We start from the raw sequence: 18467 nt of genomic DNA, 5'->3' as shown, positions 1-18467 counted from the left end.
CTACTTTAATCGACTCAGGGAGGCTAATCTCTTCGCTTGGCGTGCAGCGATTAAGGGATTTTTTTTCTGCGGAACACATCAGACGTCAAAGTCAATTAGCGGAGGAAAATATGCATCGAAACTGGACGAGTGTCATTTTCAGCGATGAATGTATATTTTCTTCTGCAAATGATGGGCCAGGCTGTTTCTTTCGTGAGAGAGGTTCCAGGTTCAATCCTCGATACATATGGCAGAAGCGTTCCAACGGACGCATATCAGTGGCTGTCTGGGGCTGGATCTCTGCAGATAGATTTGGGTATCTTCAAAGAATTGATGGGCGCCTTATAGGTGCGCCATATAAGTTCATCTTGGAGAATATTATGGTGACATCCGTTCGCAAACGTTATCCTGAAGGAGCAATCTACTCTCAACACGATCGGTCACCTGTCCATATGTCACGAGTTGTCCAAGGGTAGCTGGCAGTGCTAAATTATGTAAAGTTAATCAATTGGGTTCACGCGGAGCAGATCTTAACCCAATAGAAAATGTCTGGGCAGAGGTAAAGAGGTGTTTGGGGGAGAAATGGGCTAATGAAGTTCGTAAAACTTCCAATAAGCTCTGGGATTAGGTCGTTAATACTTGGGAAGATCTTGCTGCCAATGGCATGGCTTATGTCCGTCGAATGATAGAAAGAATGCCTCGTCGAAAGTTAGCGACTGTTGAAGTAGGTGGTCACTGGACATCATAATAAGAACGTGCGTAGTTTCAAACAGCCCTTTTAAGTACAACATTTCAACCATAAAATTATATGTGAATATGTGATTAAGCACGCAGAAAAAAATGTGCTTATTCGAAATATTTTTTAGAAAAATAAAATGTGCTTTGAGTGGGATTCGATCTCACAACTCTCATTACGTAAAGCCGAAATGCTACCTCTACTCTACCCTCTCACTAGCGGTTACTGCACAATTGCCTTGCACAATTGCTGCCAAGCCGCCAAAATTTCATATGTAACATTCCTTCGTAATTGAAAATTATATACAAGAGATATACCTAATTACTGCTATTATTAAGAAGACGTCTCTTGCATTGAAAACGTAGGGCTTCATTATTGACTAATGAAAAGGAAAATGCATAGTCGAAAATTGTACTTTCTTTGCAAGTGATTTAAAGCAAATTCGTATTCATAACCAAACTTGAATTGAAGTTGGGTTGAGTTGAGTTGACTTTGAGTTTAACGTCCCGTTCAGCAGCGAGGCTATATTTGACGTTGACCTACTAACTCATGTGGAATCCGAACCACATTAGCTCCCACCGTGAATCTAACCCGCGTCCTGTACGCCATTAAAATAAAGTTGATTCGTATCTGAAAATTATGATAAATTTCTTAAAGTTGTCACAACTTCATGGGAAAGTGTAGACTCTAAATTTTTAATGTTCAGGATATCGGTTTTTCAGATTCTCTTAATGTGGTTTCCTGAATGTTAACGGTAATCACTGGCTTCATACTTTTATCTCCTTCTATTGATATATATATATATATATATATATATATATATATATATATATATATATATACAACTGATTGTGGCTCACGTAATTTCAAACTTCAAGGAACAAATAATCTCACCTTAAACTGAGGACGACAACTATACAGACAATGTAGACTAGAGCGTGTGAGAAATACCATACATCATTAAAGCATCTAGTATTTCACAGGTAACATTAATCACTGGCGCCACAAACGTGATTACTCATAGAAGGATTCAACGCACTTATAATTACATATAAGAGGGTTATACTTTGCTCGAACTACCCATACACAAGACTGTTTCCATTCATAGTATCACCATGACTATATTAACTATCCATTTACCTGGTTATGTACAGATGCGAATTTATCAGACACATTTACTAATATTTTGTCAATAAACACATTATACTATAATAACTATCAAGCATATCGTCATCATCAGTAATTTTCAATCGGATTAAATATAATTGGCTCAATAAATTACTCGGTACCGAACATTAAATGCCTTTTATTAATAGAAGAGAGCTGTATAACGAAATCTCGCGAACAAAATTTTAAAGTACTGTTGGCACGTAGCTGGAACTAATGATCATAGAAAAAAAAAGGGGAGCACTAAATCATGCTTTAACATGCTTGTTGGAAAACACTATAACGAAAAGGGAGAACAGGCGTTTCTTAAGGGGAAAAAAGACGGTAGGGTATGTGATTTCTACTGATGGTTATGGGAAAATAAAGTATAAGGAGCAAGCGCTAAGTAACTATTCTACAAAAGGTAAGTTAAGAACGGACTACTTGGAGACGCATATAAGAAAACCACTAACACAGAATGAATGATCGTTTCGCATATTTTGTAGCTTATTTCTATTTATTCCTTTCCTTTCGCGTAAAATGTTTGATATCATTATTAGAGCAATTCCATATGTATAGTATCTAAGATTATGACAGATATACTTTGCATTTTTAGCAATTTCTGAACATGAATCTTTTAACCTTATGCGCTCTGAAAGGAGATTCAAGTAGAGATCTTAAAGATAAATTATGTCTTAAATATCAAAAGTGAACTTGACTCCCTCGTGCACTGAATGTGCACTTTTCAGTTAAAGATCAATTCACACATAGTGTATCATGCCGATGTCATTCCCCTGCCATGATCCGACGGTGTCCGTGGCGTGACCATTCACACATATCATCCGGTTTTGTGGCGTGCCACTATTTCTTTCTACACCCTTTCCCTTGGTTCGGATCAACTTTGTGTTCCTTCGTGTGCTACGAAGAAAGTCGAAGTATCGCTCCGACACAGTTTCTCTTCAAGCTATGGAATCAGACTGATTGAATTACATTTTATATTTATTATTTTCATGAAGCACAGAGAATTTTCTACTTGGCTTTAGAACTATCCCTACTGATTTTTGATCGACATTTAATAGTTTACGTTCAGATTCAAGCTTTTCAAAAAAAAAATACGTTGCTATAGGCTGTGGAATTCGAAGTGATGATCGTGGGAAAATAAAGTATGTAAAGAACAAGCTTTGACCGACTACTCTACAAAGGCACGGTAAGGACTTGGAAGACGTATATAACAAAACCACAAACACAAAATGCCTGATCGCTTCGCACATTTTGTTGCTCATTTCTGTTTAGTAATTTGCTTAAATGTAAAATGCTTAATAGCAATGATAGTTAGAGCTGTGCCACATGTATAGTAACTAATAGTATGACAGATTTACGTTGTATTTCTAACAAAACATAAAATTCCCTCCCTCTTGGTAAATTTCGGTTCTCGTTTGCCACGTTTACGAAAATGGAACTCAGAATTTTTTAATGAAAGTTTTGGAGGCTTCTTTTTTAATTATAACTTGCTTATTTCTTAATTTTGTATTGAAATAGTTTTTGGAAATATGTGTTTTGTCCTTCTGCTTATTTCTCAGAAGAAATGTGACATTTTCTATCATTTCTTCTACATAAAAAGAAAGTTATTTCTATTTATGTAATTCCTAAAGACATGTCCAACAATTTTGGACTAAAGTGTACGTTTTATGTAATTTGCAACCTGTGTTCAGTTTTTGCTTAGTTCTTTCCGTATATTATATTTTTCTACTAAAGATGTATGGTTCACGTCTGTCTAGGGGTTGTTGATGTCAAGAACTGGCAGCACCTTCATTTCTGCTTCTAGTCAGCTCATTCTCATTAAAAATAGAAATTCATGCGGGGTTTCTTTCAGAAAAAAATATTCCGTTAGACACACACAGTATCCGGATGGGCTTTGCTGGTACTATTCTATTTATTATCATATTACAGACATGTTATTTTGGTCTCTTCCCAAGGTACGCTCTCAGAGCTCCGGGATTCAGTGGTCCCCCGAAAAAAAAGTGTAGAAGGTAAACTGACTTCATGCATGTTTGCAACCAAGGTTGTTTTCCTTAATTATACTCCAGTTATTTTTATATTTAGGTGTTGTTTACTTTCCTGAGGTGCTACTTTATTTCTTTTGACTATGGAAAGAACTGAAAGAGGGCATATAAAACGTAAATTCAGTGGGAACAATTTACATCGCAATTTGGTAGATAAAACAGTGCCCAGAAGCGCTTTGAAAACAAACTTTCATTTCGGACGTGCAAGTGCTTCCATGAGTAAAGTTGCAGCGCCTCTCGATAGTTGTTCTGGCATTTCTGATTGTTCTGCAATGAAAGTAATTTTCGGATAATTGACTTAACATCGTTGTCTCCAGCAATTCGAAATGCATGTTCCTGTGTTTCTCGTACTACCTCTGGTCAAATGTCTTTAGTGGAGTACAAGGATAAGCGTTGTCCTGTTACATTTCTATTAGAAATATTGCCAAGCTTGTGGAGCCAAGACTGATTTCTACGTTTCAACAAGACAACATCAGGCCTTGAGTCTAATATTATATTAGTTTAATGGAATGCGTTGCTTAGGTAAAGGACGATAAAGTGCCCAAATGTTTTGAAGATTGATGTATATATCTCCACCTGCAAAGAAATTTGACAAGATAAAGAAATCTCTTATTTCAGCTCTTGACCTTGTAGTGGAAGAAAATAATAAACAGCTTGCTCTGAAGCTGTAAAAGCAAATCTACTAAATGAAGATGTGGAATATAGGACTGCTATTTGTGCAAGTGTAGATGGGACGTGGATGAAAAGAGGCCACACTTCATTATATGGTGTAACATCAGTTATCACAATTGATACAGGCAAGGTGTTAGATATGCAGTGCATGTCGAAATATTGCCATACATGTTCCACTGCATCAAAATTGCACAAAGCGAACGCAAAATTTAAGGAAAACCATCTATTTTACATGCTTCAGAACTACAGTGAATCAAGTGGAAGCACGGAGGTTGCGGCTGCGAAGATCACTTTCAACAGTTCAGAGAAGAAATTTTGTGTAGGATATACAAGATAATTTGGCGGTGGTGACTCTAGTGTGTTCAAGTTAATGGCTGAGATTAAACCATATAGCGAAAACTGTGAAATAGTAAAGTTAGTGTGTATTGGTCACGTACAGAAAAGGATGAATGGCAGTCAAAAGCGTCTACTCAAAGACAGCAAGGTACAGAAACTTAAAGATGAAAACCGCTGGGGGGTAAGGGACGACTTACGGGAAAGGAAATCGATTCTCCACAAGTATACTATAGGAAAGCCATAAGAGAAAACTTGCGTGATTTTAAAGCAATGCGAAAGGCTATGTGGGAAATCTATTTTCATAAATTATCAACCGCAAGCAAACCTAACTATGTGTCTACTGTGTCCAAAGATAGAAAATTCGTGATGGGGTTACAACGGAAATCAAAGTTGAAGCATTACGAGCACAAACACTTTTACCAGAAGCAGTAATGAATCATATTAACCCAACCTTTCGAGCATTTGCTGCCCCGCAGCTCATCAATAAAGAACTGTCTTGTCGGGAAGACTCAAAATCCGAATGAGAGTTTCAATAGCATGATTTGCAACGCTATCCAAAGACGTCATTTGCTTCTGCAAGAGTGGTACATATAGCTGTGTTTGGTGCATTGTAATGTTTTAATATTGGTTCTTATGTCAGGTGTGAGTTTCGGAAGAAGTTAGAAATAACATCAGTTGACTAGAAGTTAGGAATAACATTAGCCAAAGACTCAAGAAAAGGGAAAAGAGCAGAGAAGAAAATGAGAGAGACAAAGAAAACAACGAAAAATATGGTTACGGTGCATTCTAAGTGCTTCAATTAACCAGTAATTCATTTAAACTCTGCTAACGTTTACATACGTTTTTCTCAGAACCACATTTTTTCTACGTATATGTACACTCATGTCCAAAATGATTGTGGCATATCTAAAACTGTCTTCTTGTAAGGATGTAATTTGATAATGATTTTTAGGGTACTTTTAATACTGATACTATGTGTACAATCAGGAAATGTATATTTGTGGTTAATGTCATGTTAAAAGAGTTACGAATACGAAAATTAGAATGAGTAAAACAATATGTTGCTAAATGGGCAAGAAAGTTTTATTTTCGTTTCATCCCTGTTATTTACTGCTCTTCTGACATGCAAATTTACATATACATGTATTTGCCGATTATATACATACTAGCAATGTAAGAAATACCGGGCGAATTCGTTATCAAATTATTTGTCTTTATTATTATTGTGCAACAAGTATAATGCATAATTATATTCTTGGACTTATGTTTTTGAAGTTATTTTTTGTAACATTAATTAATACATATGTATTACTTAATGACATGCATATTAGATCCCTTACGGGCATTAACATTAAAGAAAATGTAAGTAAGTTAGTTGAGTCACACATGCATCATGGGTGTCATTTAGGGAGGGCAGGAGGGGGAAATTGCTTCCCCAAGAGGTCGAGGAATATATATACTTAAATAGATTGTCTACTAATGTACTGGTACAAAACGTGAAAGTCTTATGTCGATGATGCTCTTGGCCCCCTAAAACAAAGACTGAAATGACGGTGTTGACTTGCATATATATAAGATAGAAGTAATTATGTATTGATCAAGTGTGAGGGGAAATTGAAAGAAAAATATAATAAAATTTCATTTTTGTCAGGTCTATTTCAAACAAAATAATTCTAAAGAAAACAATAGTATCAGGAGCATATTTCGTATATTTTGATATGGCATTTCTTAGCTACGCTGTTTAAACTTGTATTTATCTATTGAAATATCTACGACAGAACTTCACCTTTGATTTCTAATTTCAGGGCTCTAGTAGGTTATTTTTAATTAATTGATAAACAATTGAAATTAACTATTTAGAAATTGCGTATATTAGTAATCTGTTGGCAGAGAAATTACGCGCTTTCTAATGTTTAATATTTTGTTTAATTGCGGAAAGGAGTAAGATGATTGATTACTCGTACGACATCCCTCAAGGAATAGAGTGAGAGGAAACTGTTTCCAAGACTGCATGAAATTAGATAGTGGAATGTGAGAAAATATTTTACACAGTATACTCGAAGAAATTAGTACGATTTTGCTCTTCTTATGAATACTATAAGTAAATATTATATCAAATTCTGCACGTAATTAACAGTTATGTCATTAGGCCTTTTAATAATGGAAGACTAGACATTGAAAATTACTTATAATTATTATATTTTGAGAAAACTGATAATATCTATACGACATTTTATTTGTGAAAACTGTTATAAGAAAAAAGATTTGATACACTAACTTTCATGTCGAGTAGTTTCGTGCCTTGGTTAATGTTACTGTTCTACTACAAAAATATAAAATGCTGAGTGATATTTGGAAATGACATATGTGAATGATGAGGAAATATTAATTCAATAGTACAACTATCTTCTATTTACAAAATGCTTCAGTTCTAACAGAAAGTGGTGCAATAGTTAATCCGTATATGAACGACACATCAAAATGAATATTTTGCAATAACTTGAATTGATTTATTCTAGTTATAAAATAATACCTTATTTACTTAAGTAATTAAAAATTGTCATTAACACTTTACTGTACCTCAAAACTTTGTTCCGTATTCAATTATATTAAACTCCTATTTGAAGATGCGCTCCAACGCTGAATTCTCGTCCTTAAATAAACTGTGTGTTAAATAATTGAAGTGTAAAGCTGTGTAAATGTTTAATTCATGTAAGGCTGAAACAATAGAAGGGGAAAACATTATTTTGATACAAACATTGTAAATATCAAGAATAATTAGATATTCACCAGTTGGTACACTCCGCATCAAAAAAATGCGATAGCTAACTCCCTGCAGTTAGGCCACCTAATATACAACTTCTTATCCTATAATCGTGTCAGGTAAATAGACCCCCTCTCTCTCTTCTCCTTTCTTCTCTCCCATACTAAAATTAGCTAACAACAAGAGCGCAATTCTTATTTCACACTACACATGTATTAGTTTCGATAAAATGAAATTATAAAACCGAGACGAAACAAGATTCATAGGTTGATGTAGGGAGAAACTGAAACACACACAATGAGAAATTGAAACCAATGGATGTCTATTACACAGAGACTCATAAATGAGGCAGAGATAGAAAAGAGGAGAGAAGAAGAAAAAGAAAACGGAGAATAGATAAAACTGTGGAATTCAAACGTATTAAGAAAAGAACCTAACATTATAAAGTTCCGTTTCCAGAAATCTAACAAAAATATAGAAACAGCGTTTGTGTTTACATAATTTTTTCAGAGCTATTCGAATATGTAGAGGATGCTTTAAACATTCATTATGTCACTTGCAGAATGGATAGCAACTCAATTTCAAGTAGAACTGTAGATCTCCGAGACAAATCCAGAATAATGTCAAAATTTTAACACACATGCTTTGTTTCCGCGTTGTTCGATTGCAAATTCGGTAGTGTTCATTGGACGTACTGTTTCAAAATACATTCTAATATACCCAGTAGATAGAGTTGGTCCTGTCCTCCATTTCAGACTACTAATGCTAACTGAACAAAAAGCAAAAAAGAAAAGAAAGAAACAAAAATAAAAGAGAAAATTGAAGAGTTCTCTTTTACTGCTAAATTTGTATCAGAAACACCCTGTATTAAAAGCTCAAGCTGTATGGTAACGAAAAGTTACAAATGTTGGAAAGGAAAAGTTTATATTCCTCATATATGTAGCATGTTTCAAATTTCAACGTGAAAAGAAACACATTGAATAATAGGATGGGAACAAATTTTAGTATAAATATTTTTTTTTCAATTAACCAAAGAGTTACCACTTTTTAGTCTTTTCTGAAGATTTATTTCTTCCGAACATCCAGCATTGATTTCAGCTCTTCCGGATATAACGTAATTTGCACAGATAGAATGAACACGCTAAGAGCCCAAACGGATCATGGTGTCAGTCGGATGATGTTCGTTAGGCTTTAGACCACCACTGGTTCGAAGATTCTAATTCGTAGTGATCCGGTAATTCGACTGAGACTCGGTAACCCAGATGATATAAAAGATATTTTGCTTATTCATTTGCGTTTAAATAGTATTTCTTTCAGAGATGACAAAGACTGGAGATGTTTACCCCAGAGCACCAAAACCTAACGCTGAAGTTGGTAGTTAATTAAATTTTCCAGACCAGGTCTATCGGTCTCTTGCTCCGTTTTAACTTTGGAACACACACACACACATGAAGTGCATGTGTACGTGAGAGAGAGGGGAGATAAGTTAAAGATGAAAAGACAGGATAGGGAAACGTCAAGAAACAGAGAGAGAGATGAATATAAATATGAAACATACTTATCAATACAGTGTATGATGAAGAACACACACACTGTTTATTCGAATTCTGACCAGTGATGCCTTGTAAGTTCTCCAACAGAAGATAAATCTCTGTTTACAGCCATTATTTTATGCGAAAAATTTGTTTTACCTGACGGGGAATCGAACCTAGATTTTCTGCTTGGAAGTCTGGTACTTTACCACACCACCGATTGCTTTATCCAAATTTTGTCCAACAAATGCTGTAAGATTTCTTTCTGAGAACGATAACACGAAAAGTGTTTGCTGCAAATCAATTAAGTGTTTCGAATATCCTGGCAAATCCCTTGTCCTTTCTCAAAAACATTCGTAAACCATCTCTATCATATTAAAGGTGTTTGCTTCCACATTCGCAAGCATTGCACGTCAAATATGAGAAATCGATTCTTCAGTATCACCTTCTAAAAAATGACATTATGAAAGTGACATCCGTTATGAAACTATCCATTATGAAAGTGGCATAATAAATGTTTAAAGCATCTTCTATATATTCGAATAGTTCCGAAAAAAATATGTAAAAACAAACGTTATGTCTATATTACTGTTAGATTTCTGGAAACGGAACTTTATAATGTTAGGTTCTTTTCTTACTACATTTGAAGTCCACAGTTTTATCTATTATCCGTTTTCTTTTTCTTTTTCCTTCCTCTTATCTCTCTCTCTCTGCCTCATTTATGGGTCTGTGTAATAGACATCCATGGGTTTCAATTTTTCGTTGTGTGTGTTTCAGTTTCTCCCTACATCAACCTATGAATCTTGTTTCGTCTCGGTTTTCTTATTTCATTTTATCGAAACTAACATATGTGTAGTGTGAAATAAGAATTGGGCTCATGTTGTTAGCTAATCTTCGTATGGGAGAGAAGAAAGGAGAAGAGAGAGAGGGGGTCTATTTACCTGAAACGATTATAGGATAAGAAGTTGTATATTAGGTGGCCTAACTGCAGGGCGTTAGCTGTCGCAATTTGTTTGATGCGGAGTGTACAATACATGGTTTACACAGTTGGGAACAGTATGTTTTCTGAAACTGACAGTGCTAATGTCTACTTATCACAATATGCGAAGAATGATATGTATTTGGAATTCAAGTAGACAATAACTTAGTTCTATTGACTTTTTCAAGTATGTACACATTTTAATTTATATTTAAAAACAATTATACACTAAAGGAAGCCAATATACGAACAAGAAATACAAGAAATAAACGCACGCAGCAGCTTTTACGCGGTGCAATCCTACCAGTTTTGTTACGGAAACTACGTGTATGTAGTGTAGACGTGTGGCTCGGCTGTTACTCGCTGCCATTCCACCAAACTAGTTACGACGTACTATGTGTGATCTTATCAAAGAGAATTTGATCATTACTTGGAATGCCACACTATTCCACTTAGAAAAGATTTCGAGTGAAAAATTCCTTTCTATGTCTGTATAGATCTTTTGCACGAGAAATGCTAATACGGCAACTCTTTCTCCGTCTCTTCCTTGCAGTAAACAGGTTTGAATAAGACTCTATTACACTGACCGTCATAAATTGAGCAACAAATGGATACTTAGGAGTATAAGGATAGTAAACGCATGGTGGTGAACAAACTGTTATTGAAATTAAAGAAGCATCTATTTTACGCCGTACACCAAGGAAAATTACGAAACGAAAGTACGCTTGTGGAGAAAAAATGATATTGGAAGTAGGTGGCAATCAAACTGAAAAACACTGAAGACACAAAAAGATAGTTTTCTGACACCAATAATGGATATACTCATCGTGCATAGCAATACAGGATTCACAACGTTGTCTTTTGATGGCAATTAGTGTTTGTACCAGATCAGTTGGTATCTGGGTCCATTGTTGACAAGGAGGCATTGAAGATCTTGGAAAGTTAGGGAAAGGGTATAAAGCTTGCAATGCGTTGCCCTAGAACATCTCACATATGCTCGATCGGGTTAAGGTCCGGGGACCTAGATGACCACTCCATTCGTTGAATATAGTATTGCTCTAAGTAATGATATACCAATTGTTCTCTATTGGTACGAGCATTATCGTCCATTAGAAAAACTTCCTGAACTCTAGCACGTGCGAGGGGTACAACGTGACGATTCAGGACATTATCCCTATAGTGCTGAGCTGTCATTGTGTTACGCAAGACAACAGAGATCAGCACCTTCTCCAAGCGAGATGCCACCCCAGAAAAGCAAATTTGAACCATCATAAATTTCTCTTTCAAGAATACTTGATGCATGGTAACGGGTTCCTGTTTCTCGCCAGAGCAGTCTCCGTCAAGAATCACTGTCTAGAGCAAATCTACCCTTCCTTAAAGAGAAATGACTGCCATTGCTCCTGGGTCTAATTCACATGCGCTCTTGTTCAAACTTAATCCCTGCCTCTCGTTACACCGGGTGAAGTCTGTAGAAACCAGTGGTCTTCTGGCATACGACCCAAATTCGTGAAGTTTGCAGTGTACTGTACTCGTTGAAAGAGGACGTCACGTGGCAACGACAGCCTCCACAAGCACTTGAGTTGCTGTTACAGACCTGTTTTTTCGACTTGTCAAACGGATATATCGATCATCTTTTCTGATGCCACACGCAGACAACCAACACCCCAACGTCTCGGAGCAATTTGCGTTCTTTGGAACTTGCTCCATAAAATGCTGAGCACTGTTCGATCGATATTGAGCCACCGGGACACGCCGACCTGATGCTGCTCTGCTTCCAATCAACAGATGGCACGCTAGCGTAATTCATTCGGCAAATGATGCCACGTTGTCATATTCGCGTGTTTCACTCCACTAGACTTGCCTCTGTAATCTACACACACTGTCAGCCAACAAGTCCGTGAGTTTATGCAGTCTTCGCCCATACCTAATACTTTACGAAGTCGTGTGAGGACAGCAGAATCGCATGTTCTCCCACACAATCTTTCCCCGATGTTCGTCTATGCTCGTTATATTATGACATCCATTTTCGTTGCATTTCACCACCTCCGCCCCGTCCTTTATTTTTATTGCACATTTTGTCTTTGTTACTTAATTTATGACGGGCAGTGTAGTTTCAGACAAGAACACGTTCATTAGTTCGCTGGTTTGAAATGGGTCTGAGATATGTGGTACAGTCCGCGGCTTAGAAATTGTTACAAAATTTCTAACTCCAAATTAATAACAAATGCTTGCCCCGTTTTCTAATGCAATCCAGAAATACACGTCTCGATCGATTAGTTATTTCTTGTCTTCAATCCTACTCCCTTCCTCCTCCACCTGTCCTTGTCTAAAGCAGCGTGTGCGACGTAATACGCTCTTTCCATTCAGACGAAAAAAAAATCAAGTTTACAATGTTATAGCTCTAAAACAGTCTTTTTCATTCGTATGTTCTAAAAAAAATAGCCTATTTAAAAAAGTCTTACAATCTTCCCATAGCTTCATTAATACCTTTAGTTTCATCTTTTCCTTCTTTAAAGACTGCACGCTAGTAAGATGCTCCCTAAGAAATCTATGGAAATTGCCAATAACGGCAGTTAGTTTTGTGCTTCCTAAAGTCTGTAATGCACGCACAGAGCTCGAGAATATCTACTGACAGAAATGAATGTTATTCAATGATTCATTTAATTTATTTTCAGTAATTGCAAGCAAGTGTTCCAAGAGCGTCATTTGGGCAGGACAGGAGGGTGTAATTTCCCCTCCCTTGCGCTTCATAAATATATATTGTTTAAGCAAAAGTATAGTAATACAGTAATAAAAAAGCGAAAAGTTTTTGTATGTGGAGACTCCCCCCCCCCCCGAATAAAATCTAAAGGTGTCGAAATAAGGTGAACACTTTTGAGAGCATCAGATGATTACGAATGGAGAGAAAGATCTTGAGAACTGAGGAATTAAGAATTTAAAGAATATGAAGCTTCCGAGATGGGTTCCGAACCGCGAACCTTGTAGTTATCGAAACATGACTTTATCCACTCTGCTACGGAGAACTCTGTACTCACGCATATACGTTTCCTTTAGCTACGTTGAAAACTGGCTTAATGGAATATTCCAAAAGTGCACTTGGTGGATGCGCCGTTCTGATAGGATATAAACCACTTGCAACTTAGTTACAGTGTGCATAATGAACTTCTCCTTGTTCAGAACACTTTTCAGGGCAGTAAAATTTGTTACTATTGTGTTAATTAGGTTACATTTGATAGAACCATCTCATAAGATAGTGCCAAACCCAGTGCGTTATCATCTATTAGGTGATTGGTTAATGCAAGTTACTCCTACGTGTATGGTCCGAACTTCGAATCAAGACCATTCGTATTGATTATTTTCTTTGAGCTACGCCCACACTGTGCATTCCACAAATTCAATTTTGAAGTAATGTAGTCCCAGCTAGTTTAATTCGAAATTATTTTCAAATATGATATTTGTTATTACATGCGTTTCTTTAACTTGCGATATTTCAAACTTGATATTAAATCTTACAACCATAATGTAACTCATTTCCCTACGGCATATCATCATAAATGTTTGCACAACGACGACAGTCAGGCGTTAATACAAACTTCAGTTCTTACTGGAATGTATGCATATATATTTAGAAAGTTTCACTCAGAAAAAAACGTACAGTGCAACATTGACTCTTGGAGGAATTTCAAACGAATTTACTATACGTATAAATTACGATCTCAACAATCTACTGTAGGGGCTGACACTGAAACAATTTCAGGGAGGGAAAAGAGTTATAAGTACAAAGAAAAGCGATAGAATACAAAAATAATGGTGTCAAGTTCATAGTATTCTGATTAGAAGGGATGAATAGTGGCTACCAGATGACACTCCTAACTTGTTTGTAGACTTGCATAAATGGAAAATTGTTTTGAAAGTATATTTTACATTCAAGTATGATTGTTTAAAAAAACCTTGTCCTTGAATAATGTTTTATAAATATATTCTTCTGTATTTCTTATTTATTTTAACATATTTTCTATATATATATATATATATATATATATATATATATATATATATATATATATATATATATATATATACACATATATATATATTGTATTCTATGTTATACGACTCTTAATTACATTTTACGTCTTACATTTGAAGAGAAGCTTATGACAATTCAGAGCAGCAGTAACATGCACAGAATGCAGGCCTTGGCAATCCAGAGCTAATGCCTCACGAAATCACTACTTTTCTGTAAACTATATCTAATTTTAGAGTTAATAATAGACATTTTAGTAAAACATGCCCTCAAAAAATCCTTGTCTTACGCTCTTGCAAGCAGTTAAAATTTTAGAAAGTGAGCAGTTAGTAATGTTTCCCCAGAAGTTATATCTCCAATTTTTCCGAGTGTGATATCAGTATCTGTGCATTATCACTTTTCACCCGCAGTGTATTGAAACGTACTAAAAGGAAACTGTTCTCAATTCTTCACTGGTTCCCCCTATGACCTCACGCAAATAGGATCAACCTTTGACGTATCCACATCTAAAATATCACCTTTTATGTCAGAGATCACGAAAACTATCCATCCGACACAATATAGGATATTTTCGATTCTTTTTTGCCTGTCACTCTCCCATTGTCAACTCCATGCCAACCAAGGCTAAATTTGAACTTACGCAGCATCCACAGTGTCACTATTCATCTTTGTACATGAATTCGACACTAATATCGTTCCTATTTGACGTCTTTTACATGTCACCTTCACCTCTTTGTAGGGGTGGTTTCAGTGTCTCGCCCCCATAACTATGGGGAAATTTCAACCAACGTAAGTATAATTATAAATTACCATTTGCAAAATAATTGTACAGGTGATCTTTTTCGGACAGGAATTCGTTAACTACTTTTTCGATATAAATGTATTGCCCCTTTTTAAGTAAGATCCTATACTCAATCATAAATCATGTCATTCAAAGCTCTAATGGAAAACGAAACGAATCGTCGTATACATGTTACATTCTTGAAGAGAAAAAGAGCAAAACATTGATTGCACAAACGTATAATGGTATCATTTGCATGCAAATTTATAACTTATAAAACATGTTGGCTTGTTAGATAAGGGGTTAGTAAACGGAATTCTTTTGCTGGTGGTCCTACTTTCGAATCTAGTCCATTCTTGTTTGCGTTTTTCTTTTAGCTACACTGAGTTTGTACATTCCAGATCTTCAAGCTTGATCTTAATTTAATACCAGTTAGTGAATTAAAAGAGATGACATTATTTTCAAATACGAGACGTTATTACATGGTTTTCATTAGCTTACATTACCCAACTTTGATATCAACTCTTCCATCCTTTTTTAAACCTCATTTCTTGACGTGTTTTGTTACAAAATTAATGAATCCTGACGGAAAAATTGCTTTACCACTTAATGGTTGCTGCTTTGAAAGCAAGTGCAAAATATGAGAATTAAATGTCATATCTGTAATTTCGTGTGGAGAAGAAACAAACTTGTGAACCAAAGGTTTAAGAACAACTCAAGTTATTAAAATACATTTTGCCGAAGATTATTCCCTTATATAATCATAAAAGGAATACGAGAGACGTTCTGAAACGAAGAAATACAACATACAACTTTGCAAGCGGAGGCAAAGAAACGTAACGTAACAAGACTAAAGACGATTTATTTACGGCGTAGTGATCGTGGTTGAGTGGTCAAGGCACTCGATTAGTAATCTTGAGGTTCGTGGTTCGAATCCGCTTAGGGCACTTTTTTACTTTAATATTTTTGATGGCGATTGATCGACGATGACACGTTTTATTATATTCAGATATTTCAATACTCGGATGTTTCAATACTTTAACTACCAAATATTCAGGGATAATAATAGTAATAATAATACTTATTATTATCTCGTAGAAGATTGAAAGGTAATAGCCAGTTATCGCTCCGATCATACCGTTAGAAGCAGAAACGTGACATTTGGCAAGAATATTTCTGTTTTTTTTAATGTTGCCCACGAGAAGAGAAATTTCTCATCTTGTTTCTAAAACAAACAAAATAACATGAGAATTAACCCTCCAATAGGCGCGCGGGCTACTATTGTAGCCCAGCGTTTTTATTATCCTTGCCGCAAAGTAATTCGAGATGATAACTCATAGGGTGTCTGTGTACCTTTCTGTCAACTATCACTCTGCGTGTTTACTGTGTGGTCAAACGTAAAATCGAAAGAATCTCATTGTTATTCTGCTTGAAAGTTTCATGGGCTACAGCTGTAGCCCGCGCGACTATTGATGTCACGGGTGTTCCCAAGCGTCAAAGTTTTTTCATTATAGTTTGAGTGTTGATCAGATGGTCAATGAGTTTGCAAAATTCCAATTCTGATGTAGAATGTCTTCTAGATGGCGATAGTTAACATTTTGAGACCGAAAAATGCATTTATCGGACACGGAATAGTGAAAATTTAGAAGATGTGACTAAGAATTCCGGGCGGCAGGAATCACTGATACCTGTTGATAATAGTAGTAAAGACAGTTCTGAAGTAAATTATTGTGTAGTAAAAGACAATCTCAAATGGAAAAAAGTCACTTCTACTAGTAATATTTGCGCTCGTGCTCATAATATTGTGCTTCTTTTTCCAGGACCTAAAGGTGGAGGTAGGTCTGCGTTGTCGGAGCTTGAATATCTAGAAGTGCTTTTAGATGCAAACATTTTGACACTTAAGGTTGATTTTACCAATATTTACATTGACAGTGTTAGATTCAGATTTGTACTTAACCGTGATGCAAAACTTACAGACGAGATTGTACGTGCCCTTATTGACATTTTGATCCTTTTGATGAGTGGTCAATGCTTGAAGGAAAGTATGCATTGACCACTCACCACTTGTGTGCAAAACATGCTTAGAAGGACATGAATACGGAAACATAAAAAGAAAAAATATTTTAAAATAGCATATGTAAAATTATGAAAAATCGTAATCAAACTTTGATACCAGAAACTCGTTATGCTGAAAAGGTATTTAAATATATGCTTTATGGATAATACGTTTATTTGTAATATTTGTAGAATTTTTGAAAAATTATACTTAATTTTTAAAACATTCTAACGCACATGTTTAAGATGAAGGAAAGTTTAAAATGCGCCAGATTGGTCCATTTATTGATAAAGACAAATAACTTTTACAGTCTTACTGTATCACTTTTGAAAAAATGAATGGTGTTGGTCTTCTTTGTATATACATAGCTTTGAAAATAAACCTATTTCCCAAATTGTGTATAAAACCCTTAAAACAGTTTATAAAAACAATTCTCTACAAGAAAGATAGAAATATTAACAAAGCTAGGCAACATAATAAAATAAAAACAAATGGGCTACAATGGTAGCCCACGCGACTAACCACGTCACAAAAATCCGCGCGCGTATTCCAGGGTTAACATTTTACGTTCGAGACGGGATAAGGGTAACTCAAATTATCATGTCGCTTTAGAGATGAGAATGGGGACGAGATGAAAAGTATCGTAAACATTTTTCGTCTTGTTACGATTCTCGAAATAGTGCATGTCCATTGTTTAAGTAACAATTGCTCTATAGACGGAATCTTATAAGCTTTTTGTTACTTTGTATTTTACAGCTCATTGAATTATGGTGTGTGTAGGTATTTTTTTAGCAAAGCGTTTATACTTACTTCTGCATATCCTAAAAATTAGTATATTATATGACTTACTGCTGAGTAATGTTCAATTATTTCTATTACAGTTATTTTTCCTAAAACATACAGTAGAGCACTCTACAGCAAACGTTAGTAGAAAGCTTTTGTTGAAAATGTGGGTAGTTGCAGAAATGTATCTTGAAGGCACCTAAACCCTTCTCCGAAATCCCTACGCTTAAGTAAGTTTTTCCAAATTTTAGACCTACTTTAAAACTTATAATACCATTATTATTATTATTATTACTGAAGTGTTGTTAATTTAGTGGTTCACCCTATTCCACCCAGCTCCCGTCTAGTGGGCATTGTGCTGAATAAACACCGTGTGTGTAGTTTTCTCTGGATTTCGCTTCGTCCCAATTTCTGTATTTCAATATTTCTTTCATTCTCATAATGGACTTCTTCTGTAGCTTAGCCGGCATAACCATTACTTAAAAACAAATTTTTGTATGGCTTTTCTGACTTCAGTACCCCTACTTTCTACGTGAAATTGGCCTGGAAACTTTCCGTTTAACATTTAGCTAGTTGTAGGAACGTATGCAGAGGGTATGTCCTGATGGTACTT

The sequence above is a fragment of the Thermobia domestica genome, chromosome 14 (assembly GCF_964235325.1).
Source record: "Thermobia domestica chromosome 14, izTheDome1.hap1.1, whole genome shotgun sequence".
In the NCBI taxonomy this organism is placed as follows: Eukaryota; Metazoa; Arthropoda; class Insecta; order Zygentoma; family Lepismatidae; genus Thermobia; species Thermobia domestica.
The sequence above is the reverse complement of the archived record's forward strand: the minus strand, read 5'-3'. Positions refer to the sequence as shown.